The 15,010-nt window shown below is 33.7% G+C and overlaps 1 protein-coding gene across 17 annotated transcripts in view; it reads left to right on the top strand.

Annotated features, from left to right (window-relative positions):
- foxp1b (forkhead box P1b) overlaps positions 1–15,010 on the top strand; it is a 195,338-nt gene that overhangs the window by 135,693 nt on the left and 44,635 nt on the right. The window contains exon 1 of one of the 17 annotated variants that reach the window (XM_015347203.2): positions 5,727–5,949. The exons of the other annotated variants lie outside the window; for them this stretch is intronic. The gene's annotated coding sequence lies outside the window, so the exon portion shown is untranslated. Of the gene's footprint in view, positions 1–5,726; positions 5,950–15,010 lie in introns of those variants that run through there. 17 annotated transcript variants of the gene reach the window in all.

The raw sequence follows: 15,010 nt of genomic DNA, 5'->3' as shown, positions 1-15,010 counted from the left end.
AGTGCATTTTTGGCTTAATCTTGACTTCAGCAAAACAGCTCACATTCATTTGCTTCCTGTTTTGTGTTCACAAATATACAGAAATAAAATGAAGTGCATAAAAGGGGTTAAAAAAGCCTAAGACTACTACTGTAGCCTGTCGGTTCAATTGGGGAAAAACACTGCTTAATGTTCTCAGTATAACTACTGAAGATCTTTTGAAACCTCTTTACAGAAAAGACTTAGAGCAAGCTTTTAACTTCTTAATTTGTTTATATACTGTATGTGTATCTGTGCATATAGGTATGTGTGTAAATGTATATATTTCCACCCCTATTACTGGTTACAAAGAGGGCATTTGCAGGTCAACTGATGGTGTTCTTTCTGTTTTCCACATTTTAAGTTGGCAGTAGAAGATTAAAGTAAATGCTCTTTTTTCTTTTATTCCAACTGTGTAGCAGTTTTTGACAGATTGCAGAGGGTGTGCTTTTTTCTGTCAGTGAGGAGAAATCACTGTTTTGAACTACTGTTTCTGTTATAGACCATGGCATTGTCCTGACACATGTACACCAAAGCACTCCAATCTGCAACTCATTAGTGCGCAGTACTGGAGCCCATCCAGTGGTTAGAAAATTTCCTGAAGCCCTGAATAACAGCAGTTGGTGCAAGCAGCCCACTGTCGAAGTGACAATGAGGTGCAGTCCAGCCTGGCTGGCATAGCGCCCAGGCAGGAAAGCCAGCTGAGATAGCGAGACAATAGAGGCTGCTGCAGTTTTTCTGGGGATGTGCAGTGAAGGTGTGGACTTTGCCGAAATTAGCGTTGTTGTAAATAAAAGCCTGTTCAAAATAATCAAGGTAGTTTTCATTTGTGCAATTCATTGTGGCTAATTCATGTGGACGGTTTTAATTGTATGAAATGTGAACCAAATGGTTTTTTATGTGTATAAGAACTGTTTTATTTAAGGTACAGTTGACCAAAAATGTGGCAATGGGCAAGCATTTTCCCCAAACAGATTAATCTTTATATGTTTTACATATACTGTATGTATGTTATATATTTCTCTCTGTTGGTATGACAGGGTGTCTTTAATTAAATCAATGTCAGAGTTGAAAGAAATCTTTGCCTAAACCACTAGGCCTGGAAACAGTGTGGGGAAGATTCTTTACTTTCCAACGTTTTGCTGACTTGATGTGTTGCTTCTGAGCGATATCATATGCCAAGCATTATCAACATATCACAGATACAGCATGCTTGTGTAACGAAAGATCAGGATCTATTTTACAGTTTGTTTTTCTTGTCATATTGTAAAAATGTATTATGTGTACTGTATATATTAGAAACAGATTTTGATAATTCTGTCTAAATGAAGTCATCTCTTCTGTTTCCAGACAGTCTGTTTCAGACTGTGAGTAACTTTCATACATCAGATGGCTGTCATATTTAGTTGCATCACATTTTTAAAGTGGCAGTCTTCTATTTTCTTGCCATTTTCTTGTAACACTGTTACAGTACATATTGCTTCAAGGACATTTCCTCCCTCCCTCTTATTTCTTTACATCATTTTCTATCACTGTTATTTGTTGCCAGCTATGTGCTGTTTGTGAAACTGCATTTTCTCTTTTTGGTTGATTGAATCATTGAATTTAAATGTATTGATCACAGGTCTGCTAAACAATAAATAATACCAAATAATGATCAATTTATACATATGAAATAATGAGTAATATTTTTTTTTCAGTGGACTGGCTTGTTAACATTTTTTATTTTGTACAATTTTTAGACTATACTGCATTTTTTCTAAAAAGTATACCTGGAATTTCTTGGCATTGCGAATTTCATTTAAAGTCATACATTTAAAAAGGGGGAGACTGTGTTAGACATTTGTGATCCTGCTTTTTTCTCATTACAAAACACTGTTGACTAGTGACACCCTGTAAGAGCTTAATTCCATTATGCAAAATGTGCCGAAAGCAGATTTTTAAATATTGTAATTTGCTGCTGTTTCATACCTTTTTTCTTTGGCTCATATCCTTTTATTTGTGACTTAAGGTGTGTTTTTGCAAAATGTCCTCATAAGATAGTATTTTAACTTGAAAACAAAAATTAACATTTTACTCAGAATTTCTGGGAAAACATGCATCTAGATATATTATAAATATTTAAAATATGAATTCTGACCACAGAATGAACCATTGCAGACATGCACATTAATGTTTTGTGAAAATGAAATTCACTGCACCAGCCTTTGATATTTTTGAGAATTTAGCCAACCTTATCAAAACATGAAGCTTAAGAAAATTAAACTATTTAATTGAGCTGTTGTTTCTCAAAATTTGGCAACATTTCAAATAGACCATTCAAATACTACTGTGTAACTGTACTACTGTACGTGCTAGAAACAGCTGACCAGATAGATTCTCAGGAGGACCTAATTGGAATCTTTGTTTTACAGGATTGAAAAGTTAAAACCCTAGGGTTATAGAAAATTAACCCATGAAGAGTTTGTTTCATTTCATTTTTTAATTAATATATTATCTGTCCACTCTCTAGTTGCATTTACATTGAATTGAAGCAGTCGTAGATGTTGTTGTGGACTTTTTAAACAGATTAGTATCAATTGATTATACTTATTGATGATTGATATTGATGTTAGATGATTCCAAATGTTTTTTTGACTAAATGTTAGGTTTTGAGTTGCTGTTAAATCATAAAATGGCAGGATGTCACAGGACAGATTTGTGACACCTAAAAGGTCCTTAGCAAGGTTGACATGCAATTTATTTTTGTTATGTTTCTTTAAATTTATTTCAAATTTTAATATTAGTAATTTTTCCAGACTTCAGGGTATTTTTGCGCAGCTCAACTTCAAAAAGTGCATCAGAAAAAAGGAATTATTCACGATTCTTTACATCACTTTAAAAAGATTTGAAAAAATCAGGTACTTACAATTATGTATTGCTCGTGTTTATTTGCCTGCAGAATTCAAATGTTCTAAGAACATATATCTAAATATAGCATGCTACAGTATTCATATAGAAAACTTGAAAAATAAACTAAGAAAATTCCCCCACCCACAATTTTCTGGTTGCAAATAAAACTTACTAAGATTTGTTCTGGATTTAATGATTTAAAATGAAAATAGTATCCTGTTTTGACTAACTGTTAAAACCACAGAAGACTTCATAAGAAGCAAACATAACAAATTTCAAGAAAAAAATGCTGGCATCTTTAAACAGGAAACTTTCGGTTAGTTTAATATTATTCTTGTCGTTTCACATAGTGATGCAGAATAAGGACTGCTTGCCATTGTATTGGTAAATCAGTCAGCTAACCCTTATTCCTGGGCTGTTATGTAAACAGTGTTTAGTACTAGGAACTTGCTTAGATAAGGAGATTTGGTGCTTGTCTTCTTAAGGTAAGAAGATGGACCGTAGACGACACATCTTTTTCTGGTGTTAAAGCCTACAGTTAAGGAGTCAGTGAAGCACATCTACTTTTAAACTATTGTTGTTGTTCTGCGAGTTTAGCCATCTGTGTTTATTGTTTGCTTAACACACCTGCTTTGAGAACCCCTCTGTTTTTTGACTAAACATGAGTTTTGTGTACACTTGAAGTCTAAGAGCTCCTTTTCTTCCTCTCTCAATAAGGAGCTCTGTGACTTGGTAGGTTTTCATTGTTAAAATTCCATATACTGCTGCAGAACTGTTTTTTTATTATTTAATTATAGTTTAAGTTTCAAAATATCAAAAACGGTATGCAAGCATCCAAAGTATAATGTTACTTTTTTGTGCACTTTGCATGATTTTGTTTAATTGAGTTAAAAACGGGTATGTAGATGTGTACACATTTTTAATTGTCCGTTGGAAATCAGAAACCTGTACAAGATAATGTTACTATCTTTTCGGTTTCTTTTTTCCTAAACACAGGTAGACAGTAATTTGTGCCTTCTTACTGTACATGTGAGCTTTGAAGCTGGCACAGATAGGTTTACCTTTGCATCTGGTCAGGATATAACCTTATTACTCATAGTTAAACTGTAGAACAATTAGAGGAAGACAGAGCTTAGATATACTGTTGCAATTTCCCCCCCCTTTTCTATTTCTTATGTGAATATTGGAGCTATAGAGCAGAGAATAGATTAAAACTGAAAATTAAAGATGAAAGTTTACAAATCATAGAATTTTTTTTATACATAGAAAAGTGCATGCCATAAGATTAGTAAATGCCATAATATAAAAATCTTTTTAAAAAAGGAAGAAGCTTGAACTGTATGTCTGCTAAATATATCATGAAGCCTAGGGGACCACTGAAATGAGAACAGTGGCCTATTACTGCTAAGAAGGTGTTTTATTGAAAATATGCCGACATGCTACCCCAGGGAGACTGAGTTAAAGGAGGCTAGATGCCCAGCAGTAATACAGGTTGTTCTGTTAGACGAGCAAAGATATATAGTTCAGCTTGAGTACACTTTTTATGTTACAGTACCAAACAAGCATATTCTTTTTTCCCCTGAAAATTACTACTTCTTTAACAAGTATTGAAGATAAGCTTTAGTTTATTAATTTTTATATTTAAGACGGATAGTTTAGAGAGAGACATAGTCTCTGGCTAACTAACTTATTGGACCTTTGTTTAACTTGAACAACATTAGCATAGGGATTGTAAAAATAGGTCTTTTCCAGTTTGTTTTCATTTTACACATTCATGTGATATTATCTAAGAATCACCTCTCAGGTTCTGAGGACTTCTTAAAAGCTTAAAACCAATACATGGAATTGATACTGTATGTACAGTAGTTGTCTTGATAAAATGTTTGGTCAGGGAGGAGGAATATTTCAAGCATTGAAAAATCAAGGACATATTGTATTACTGTTTCAAAGTACCTATTTTTTCATACATACAATGGTCTTTATTAATTTTTATTTATTAAGTATTTTTTTAAACCAACATCTTTTTCTTTTACATACCATACAAACTAGCCTGGAGATCCTTGAACCTCAGAACGAAACTGAGACAGCTCTGCCTTTTGTTGAGTTTATTACCCTTTTCTAATTTGTAAAAGTTACCAGTAGGGGGCAGGGTTCTGTTTTTCTTCAGTTCTTTTAATGTGAAATATAATAATTCTAAATATTTTCAGAACTCTTCCTAAACTAAATTGTTTTTTAATCTAAATGGAAAAAAGTGTCTATACACTGTATATGTTTTCCTGTTTTATGAGCTTGCCATAGAACTGTTTGTTTCTTTAAGGTCTCTTTCTATAATATACAGTTTTAATGTAGTTATTTATAAATGTGTATATAAATGCCTTTTGTCTTCATGTACTAAACAACATGCATCATAACTGACACAAAAAAACTGGAAGAAATATCTAGGATTAAATATACATTCTTATGAAAGATATATTTGCAGTAATGTTTTATTAATTCATTTTCTTTTATTAATTCTTGTTCATAACATACTTTGTTCCTAAAATGTAGTTGCCCTGTAAAGTATTTGCTTAACAGAACAATAAAAGCAGATAGCAGGATCAGTTTTACTTTTTTCCCCTGACTACGTGTCCATATTTACTCGGCTGTTGTTTAATTAAAGGTTGTTTTTTTTGTTGTTTTTTCTCTCCCTCCCATTGTTTCGAAAGCATGGTCACAAGCTCTGCAGAGGTCAAAGGGTTAACAGCAATCAACTGTAGTTTCTTTAAAGGGCCCCACACAAAGGCATTATTTCACCTGCAGTCACTGAAAGAGGAGGCCTATTGTGTGGGGCATTTGAATTGATTATGTTTAGGGGCTGGTTGTGATTGGTGGAGAAGGGCGTGGTTGATTGGATAGTTTTGCATCTTGTCAGCCTGGGAAGCACCCTTACGCGTGCAATCTGTCTGTATCCCGAGGAAGCTAAAGACACTACAGCAAGGCTTATTAGAACTGCATGGCCCAGCAGTCTGTTTACGGTGGCAGCTAAATGGAGTTTGTCAGGTTTGTCAATATGATTGATTCTGCAATTTTGGTAGCTTTCTTGTGTAAAACTTGACAATTTAATTTGTCTGGGGGAAGAAAAGAGGCTTTATATTTCCTCTGTGTGGCATTTTATCACTGTTATTGTTTAATATTATCATTTGGATTATTTAAAGAGGTGAGACGCAGACAGGACTTTTGAAAAGGAGCAGCATGGATCACTTCAGCATTTATGTTGCTTGACTTGTGGACGAGAGTGTGAAAGGCTTGTTGTTTTTGCTACAGACAAAATGTGTTCAGTGTTTTATTATTGCTGCTGTTCAAGAGACTTAATTTTTTAATTGATATTTAGTCAACTTTGTGTAGAAGCAAATTAATTTCTAATGGGCTGTGTTGTTTTATTTGGCAATATTTGTGTGTTTGGACTGAATTGTCTTCTTGTTTTGCTTCAGTGTTGCAATACTTGAGCTGAAGTTTTTCTCACTTCTTAGCTGACTAAATGTTCCAGACATTACCAATATCAGAGACAAATAATTTTATGTCAGATGAAAATATATGGTGAGTAGGTTTATTCACTTGTTAGTCTTGCTTATACAATTAGAAATAAAGCTGTATTTTTTAGAATATGATTGCAAAATGTACTATTAGTATTTAATATCAATGTGAGTTATCCCTAATAGTATCCTAAATGTGAACAGTGAAATCTTCCTGCTACAAATATGAAGATTTTCCTGCAAACAGGACTTTCAGGAAATGGGTGGTAGTGTTGGAATACTGTGCATAAACTTCCTTTTTGCCACACTGTTTTAACCCTTGCAAATATCCCTGAGGTATTACTTACAAGACAGTTATTGACTTAGTAGTGGTTTAAGTTTTAATGATGTGAAAGCCCCTGGAGTCTTTGAACTAGAATCATTTTAATTAATATCATAATGCATGTTTTAAAAAGACCCATATTTTTTCTTTACTTTTAAGGTCACTTTTTTCAAATTTATAATCACTCCTAATCTCAGCTTCTCTCATTTTCTAAGACTTTTATGCACAAACTTGAGCTCCAAAGTGAGCATATTTATTTTGCTTAGACTGCTCTATATGTGCACACAAACGTGTATATAGAAATGTCTTTTTATATATGCACAAGAATCAGAAAAGGGAAGGTAGCAGAAGAAAAACAGATTTTCACATGAAACATAATGATTGAATTGGAAGAGAGGAAAATCTAAACATTGTCTGTGTACTGTAATGTTCCACAGCTGCCTTTGACTCAAATGTGTGAGAGCTGAAGTGAGAACTGATTTGTCTGACAGTTTATAATCAAAGTTGATTTATTGTTCATTAGTAGTGCATTAGCCCTTTCAGGCAAGGCAGTTATTTGTGCAGTGGCCTGTCAAGCAGAGAGGCTGCTAGCACCTGTCATTTCTAAACCATGACACAGGCAACCAGATATTACATTAATACTGGGATCGTACATTTGTATGGGTGAGCATGTGCCTGGAATATCCTTTTTCAGACTTCCTCCATCAAATATAAACTGCCAGGCTATTTTCTGTTTATTTAAATATTATTTGGCTGACAGTTTTAGCCAAAGCAACTTAAAATTGTATCCATTTGGTATTTTACTGGGGAAGTCTTGAGTGCAATATCTTGTTCGAGGGTAGTACTGCAGCGCCCCAACCGGGAGTTGAACCCACAACCTTCAAGTTCAAGTCCAGAGCCCTACCCACTACTGAATTTTTCACTTTCTTATTTCTTACGGTCTTCAAAGACGTTTTTTTGGGATGGCCCACAAAACATATCTTATGCATTTCACACTCCTGTTTTTGCCTTTTGCACATGCTGTATTTCTGGGGATCCCACTTTGTTTCATTTGGTTACTATTTGGATGTTGTTACAAACCTGAAGCAAGCAGTGAACTTGTGAAGACGCGTGGAGATAGAGGGGAGATTTCTGAGAGATAGCACATACGAATGCAGTCCTTTTTGTCTTTGAGTAGATTTCACTTTGTGCATTTAATGCTTATAAATGGAAAGCAAGGCATATCCAATCTTTACTGTTGCTTTACAATTTTCTGGAAACTTGGATCACATTGTAACCTCTTGTGTTTCCTGTCCATTGCATAGAAGTACAGTATATGGAAGACAAACATTTTACAAAATTGATAGCTGAAACCAGTAACTTGATTAAGCATATTAATTTTATAGCAGATTTGCCTACAGCGAAGTTGAAAAAAATAAACAATGTCTAATTATGTTTTTGATTTTTAATACAGGTGCACATTTGAATAATGTGTAACATTGTGTCCTCTGGACGTTTTTAAAAGACCATTCTAACTCATCAGATCCTGGCTACTGACAGTCTGTTTAATTATTGGGGTTCACGGTTTTATGACACACAAAAGACAACAACACAAGCACAGAAAAGAAAACAACATTTGTGGACTCTTGTCTGCCGTCATGGAAACTAGGATTAGGTTTGTGTTGTTCCTGTGCACAGAACGGAAACAATCTGCATGAGGATGTGTTCGGCATTGTCTTTTGTAAATTTTCATTTGAAGGGGATTTTAGAGGCTGTGATCTTAATTAAATCTCAACTGACTCAAATAATGCATCTGAAGGCACGCAGTGTTGCGTAACCTTGCTGAGCTAGTAAACCATAAATCATCAGGCAGGAGAATGATAGGACGTGTTTTTTCTGTGTTGAAGGTACAAGAGTTTGGGATGAGGTGAATTACAAAGACTTTATTGTCATCACTCATTCTTTTGCCGTAACTTCAACCTGTAAGGTCAACACCTACATTTGAATACGGGGCGTGGCTTCATGGGTCTACATGTGTACCATTTGTGACATCCCATTTATTTGTCCTGAGCTTGTTCCTTTTCATTTGGCTTCTAGATCTGAGCATTCTGATTTGCTTTCAAAGTTTGCTTGAAGCAAATTGCTCAGAAATAAAACCCATCAGCAGTGGTGTAGAGTTTTGGGGCTTTTACCACATAATTAATTGCTACAATCAAGTCAATCATTGTTTGGCAGGATTTGTCATTTTGCGTAAAATGAAATTCATTATCTAGGTGCAATACCTTGATTGTTTTTAACTGAAGAGAGAAAAGCAACAATGATATAGAAAAGTGTAAATTAGATATTTTATATACTTTATTCAGATTTAAAAAAAAAAGAATTTAATGGTCTATAAATACACAACTGCTCTTAGAATGAGATCCATAATTCTGTTCTAATTAATCCAAATGTAAAATTACTGACAAACAATCCACTCCTAATTACATACTTTATTAGATTGCAATTAGAACTAGAATTCTGGACACCTGCAGCATTGAGAAGTGTGGGAAAGTTCTGACATCACAGAGTGCATTTGTTATTGTTAGGTGAAAGACTTGGTTAGTTCTGGTAGTAGTTTGTTTATTTTAAAGAAAACAGGCCCAGCTTTACTGGAAACGTGTTTGTTTGTGGTTTTAAAGTTAATTAAAATGCAGTCTGAGTTTTGTTTTTACAGTTGCTGCATATCTCTTCTGTCCCACTACAAATATATTTTGTACATTTAGGAAAATGTGACTTTGATTATCCCGTTTATTTGAACTGTAAACATTTTTTTAATGTTTTAAGTTTTAAGGATGGAAGGGAAATCTGCACGTTTTGAGAGAGGGAAGCTTTAAATTGCCTGTTTTGTGTTTTTAAAACTTAAGAAACTAGTAATGATTTTTTTCCCAAATTTTAAGTGTTTTTTTCTGTGTAGCTTCATCCAACACTTCTGCATTAATAATTAAAGTATTAATTGATTTAATAGTTTATGTATTTTGGATTTTGGTAATTGGGTTACATTTTGACTTGAATCCAAATGCGTTTTTTGTTGCATCATTATTTAATTATACATAGACTCTGGCTTAAATTTTTGCAAAAATACAGAATGCAACCTGACATTTTATTGTGAAATGTTTTCTTTGTATTTTACCAGTTTAGTAAAGGGATACATAGCACAGAGAAAAAAGATGCCGTCTGTATTGTGCATTTAAGTAAAACACCAGGGTGAGATATATTCTTTTCTTGTGGAAGAATAATTAGACGCATTTTCATTGCACAGGTTTAACATTGTGCGTGCCGTGTAATTCTAATTTTAAGATGTTTCGTGTTTTATCATCCTCTATTAAAGACAAAAAATGTCATTATTCTGATAGCACTGAACAAGGTAAACTAACAACATCAAAAAGGTTGGCCTCTCTGATTTCTCAAGGGCTTGTTATTTTGTACTTTTCAATTCTATTTGATGTCTCAACAAAACAAGATGACATGAGGGAGCATACATTAAAATTTGATTTTTCATCTAACCTGTTCCTACACTGGCAGCTTAATTTCTGATATCATTCAGAGAAGTCGGCTTTTTTTTTTTGTACAATTACTCTAATTGCCATACCACTCTGAGGGAAGGTTCCTTTTAGAGGTCTTCATTTGCCTTGATTTTGCCTTTCCTTGTTTGAATGTGTTTTGACCTTTGGCTTTTGGAGTGCACATTGGTTGGAGTGTGTCTTCATTAAGCGTGAATCCATGAATTTCAAGACCGGGAGAAGAGCGGCTGATGTTTTCTCATTAGAATATAATTTACATCCTTCTGCTTAGTCGTGACGCACAACTGAAGGTGGAATTTTTTTTTGCTCAAATGTCCATACATTTATATTTAGCAAGTAACCTGTATTGATATTTAATGACTTGCAAATGTATTAATTTCAAATGGTGTTTCAACACACTGAAGAATCCAGTATTTCTCTGAAAGCAGCTATACACTGTCATAACCCCACACACACACCACCTCGGTTCGGTATGTAATTTTTGTGTGTTGCATTATTGTAATAGCTAAACTCAATTGACAAATCCCAATTATTTTATTTGTGTAGTTTTACAATAATAACTCTGATATGATCTTGGGACAGGTTTGTTTCAAAATTTCAGTAGTTTCAGTGCTAAGTAATGCACTGAATAGCTCATTTCCCACACTTACATAAAAAACAGTTAAACAAATTAATCATGTAAAACAGGATACAGTAATATAGCTTTCCCCCATTGTTTTTATATATATTTCATTCCTTTATGCAAAGCTTTGTAATTTTCATATGAAATTTGTAAATTACAGCACAATGTTTGAATAGAGGATCTTTGAGGTTTTGCTTATAAATTTAGACTTATTTTATGCATCACAAGAAAGGAAAAATGTTAGTGCTTATAAACACCTTATGCATGTAAATGTTTTTGAAGCAGTCAATGTTTGATATTTGGAAACAACCTACATTCAAATATCTGATTTTGTTGAATACAGTTGATTTTGAAACACAAAATTTGTGAAATCCCATAGTAATTTTAAAATGAACGTTAGATTTATTATAACAAATAAACTATGTTTTTTGGTGTTTAAAAATGAATATACTGTAGTATTGTTTAGTAATAATTTGTGTTACAGATGATAAAAGGCAGTGTGCTGCAGGGGCTAACTGTCAGGAAAAAGTCGTTGCATCTCATAATATGTTCTTGATGTTTCTGGATCTTAAGAAACACAAAATTGTGTAATACTATAATGATGTTTTTGTTAATCTGACACTGTTGTGGTGAAGTTTAAGTAAATAGCTAATTAGCATTTTACTGACCTTGGAAGGATATTCATCTAAAACATAATGATCTATAAATGTATGTAGTGCAAAATATATATTAAGGTCTAATAAATGTGTCTAATGAAAGTGTAAAAAAATGAATTACTGTAATAGGTCTGCTTAAAAACCTCTTAAATGCTTTACTGTCACCTGTTATTTTCTGACTACATATGACTGCAGCTGTCTTCAATTCTGTGGGTTGTACTCTGTGAAGTAATACAGCACACACTAGATTTCTTTGTCATTAAAATGTGAAGACATATACTAAATGCTACATGGAATTCCACACTCGTTCATTCTACACTTTAATTTTACAAAAATTAAATGGACATGTACCTAAATGTCCTGTTCTCTTGGTGTATCTGGTTGTATGCTCACAGGTATATTTTTATTGCTGGCTTTTCCCTCATTAGATTTTAATAAATGAAAAGTATAACTCATAGGTATATGAAACGTGTCTGAAACTTGCTTGCGGCTACAAATGCAGAAGTTTACAGTCATTGTAATTAATAAAAGACACTGTTTTTCCTTATTAAATAGATGTTTCAACTTTTGACAGCAGGCCTGTACTGGTATATCGCCTTTAGTCATGGTGCAGCTGTATTTTTAATTTCTTTTCCAAGTGTATATACATGATGCACCTGGTTAGTGCCACACCCTACATAAAATTCTTTGAGAATTTCCTATAGAATTAAGTTAATTTTGTTTTCTGTGTGGCGTTTTTTTCAGAAATGTTTTAAACAGGGCATTTACAGTTCAATTGTTTTCCTACTGAAGTTTAATCTTAATTATTTATTGTACAAATTATTGTTTAGAAAAGCTATGAACTACAGCTGAATTTTATAGCAGGCTTGGAGCTTAAATAATTATTCCGTTGTGTTTTCGGTGTCAGCTTTGTGAAAAATCAACAAGCAAAGGATCTCGGATATAAGGAGCTTTTACAGCACATTTGGGTTTACAAAATTGTTTATACATTGTAATGACTACAGATGTTACATGTGTTTTAGTTCTTTGTAATAACACAGCATACTCTTTATGTAATTTTTACTTGTATTTTGATAAAGGCAGAAACGTTTGCAATGGGTCTTAGAGACAAATCCACTTCAGCATGCATATTAAATTTCCAAAACACTTTTTATTGTTTCTTTTGCAGCTGAAAACACACAAATTAGGAAAGTTTTAAGGTTTTTCCTAATTCCTAAGGTTTTCCACGAGACTTGCACCTTGGTGCATCACTCTACTATCTTTGGAGAGAAATTCTGCACACACTCATCTCTATAGACAGACTGATACACCTGACGACACAAAATAATAGGAGAGGGAATAAGTGGTGCCGTTAAGTTAGGTATGGTTCCGTGTGTGTGCTTGCTAACCACTAATTTCATTTACAGCATAGTAACGTTTGTTATGTTTTAGAAGTTGCAGGCAATGGAATATATGAAGAGCATTTTTATTTTATGCATGTGTTATTTTGTTATTTGTACATGTTCTGCATTAATAATGATTAAATGTGCTTCAGATGTATTTATTTGTGTGTCTGGCATATTCGTAACAAATTGAATATTTCATATTTATTTACTTGTATTTCAATTGGGGGTCGCATTTGTCTTTACTGTATACTCATTGTGGGAACCAGATTGGCATAGTTTTTTTTTCTGAGTTACATGAGCCTGGGCTATATTTTTATTTAAAGTGCCCCCCTTCCCCCTTGGCCCTTCTCTTCAATAGCCCCCTGTCTTTAGCAGATTTCCAGTCATTCCGCACAGGATTAAATGGTAGTAGTTACAGTGATCAATAGGTTAAGAACTGTACAATCACTCTTGCTGCTAATGACCTCGGTAGTAATGGGTAATAAAGTGTAGGCTGTAATAGCCTATTGCCAGAGCTGCATAATCTTTGATGCCTAGTATTAGTTACAGCATAAGGGAAAGATAGAATGAAAAGATACAAGTGCGGCCTAGGATATCAAGGGAGAAGTCACTTAGTCTCAATATCAAAATTGTTTGGTATTCTTTTGTGTATGTTTTAAATCAATGTGCATCTCTCTGCCTATTGCGATTGAAAATTCTTGTTTACTTATAAAGCATCCAAAAAATACATGTGAAAAATCTTACAATGGCATATTAAGTGAAATCCTATTATAGCCTTGGTTATGTACATACTGTATAGTAGAATCTCTACATCCCTAAAATGTTGGTTAAAGTACTCTGAAATAATTATGCATGTTGTGGGAAAAATAAAAATGTGTGCAGGTTCAGGTCAGTTATATCTCCCAACATATATTTCACAAGAGTAGATAGACTGCCTAGTTGACCTTCAAAAACCATTTTTAGTTCATCAAAATTAGTGATGCTGAGAAATCAGGACATCAGTGCATAATGACTGTGAAATTAGGAATGAGACCCGGCTATGCAAATGACAGGACAAACCATGTGAAAAAGTCAAGATGGACTGCATATTAAGACATAATACTAGAGAGAATTAATATTGCATTTTCATTCAATCCCTGCTGCATCATGTAAATTAGAACAGTTAAGTGCTAGAATTTCCAATAGAACATTGCTGCCCTTCGATATATAAAGGAGTTCTGCTCTAAATTCGTTCTCTAAAAACCCAGTGGAAGAAGTGTACAGGCAAATTTAGCATCAATTTACAGGAATCTAAAACCTTAATTAGGTTATGCAATTTTGACCAGCCCTTAGTTAGTGACATTTCATTATGTGTGATTTGTTGTTTTTTATGCTGGATAATGAAAACAGCAATATTCATGTGTTCTTGGTAAGAAAATAAATCAGATCTTTTAAATAAATTCTTGGTAACTAAATTACATTCAAAAATGTATGAAAAATTCAAAGTGGTGTCATTAGGTATAAGCCTGAATACAATTTGTATAACCTTGGTGAAGACAGACTGTCATCTTAATGTCTGCGTTGTTATCAGAACAAGACATCATCCTTTTAGATACAGTGTACAGGTTTCTCACAAAGATGCCCATGCACAGAGACATGTTAACAGTTGCAAATGTGAAACACTATCAAGTTCATCTCTGTAGCTGTTTGTCACTAAAATGTCACAGAAAGGAGCTTTTAATGGTATCTCACATAATATGAAAGACTGGCAGCATCTGTACGCAGGCTGAATTCAGAATGCCGCAGAAGCAATTAAGGAATTCAGGAACTGCTGGCCACTTTCAGTGTCATCACAAATCACTTGTTTTGTACATCTGTACACTTGGCTTTTTCAGTACTTGAGTTAGTTTACAGTTTTAACATTTACCTCTCTGGTATGTTTTTAACATCTGGATTTTGTATTTCTTAGTGAAAGCAAAGACAAAACGAAATATTTGTTTCAGGTAATGCAAGTTTTATGTCCCATTTCAAATATATTAGCTGTGTCATTAATAAGAGGGTTTCTGCGTTGCTTTTACAGGAAAA

The sequence above is a fragment of the Lepisosteus oculatus genome, chromosome 4 (genome assembly GCF_040954835.1).
Source record: "Lepisosteus oculatus isolate fLepOcu1 chromosome 4, fLepOcu1.hap2, whole genome shotgun sequence".
NCBI lineage: Eukaryota > Metazoa > Chordata > Actinopteri > Semionotiformes > Lepisosteidae > Lepisosteus > Lepisosteus oculatus.
The sequence above is the reverse complement of the archived record's forward strand: the minus strand, read 5'-3'. Positions and strand labels throughout refer to the sequence as shown.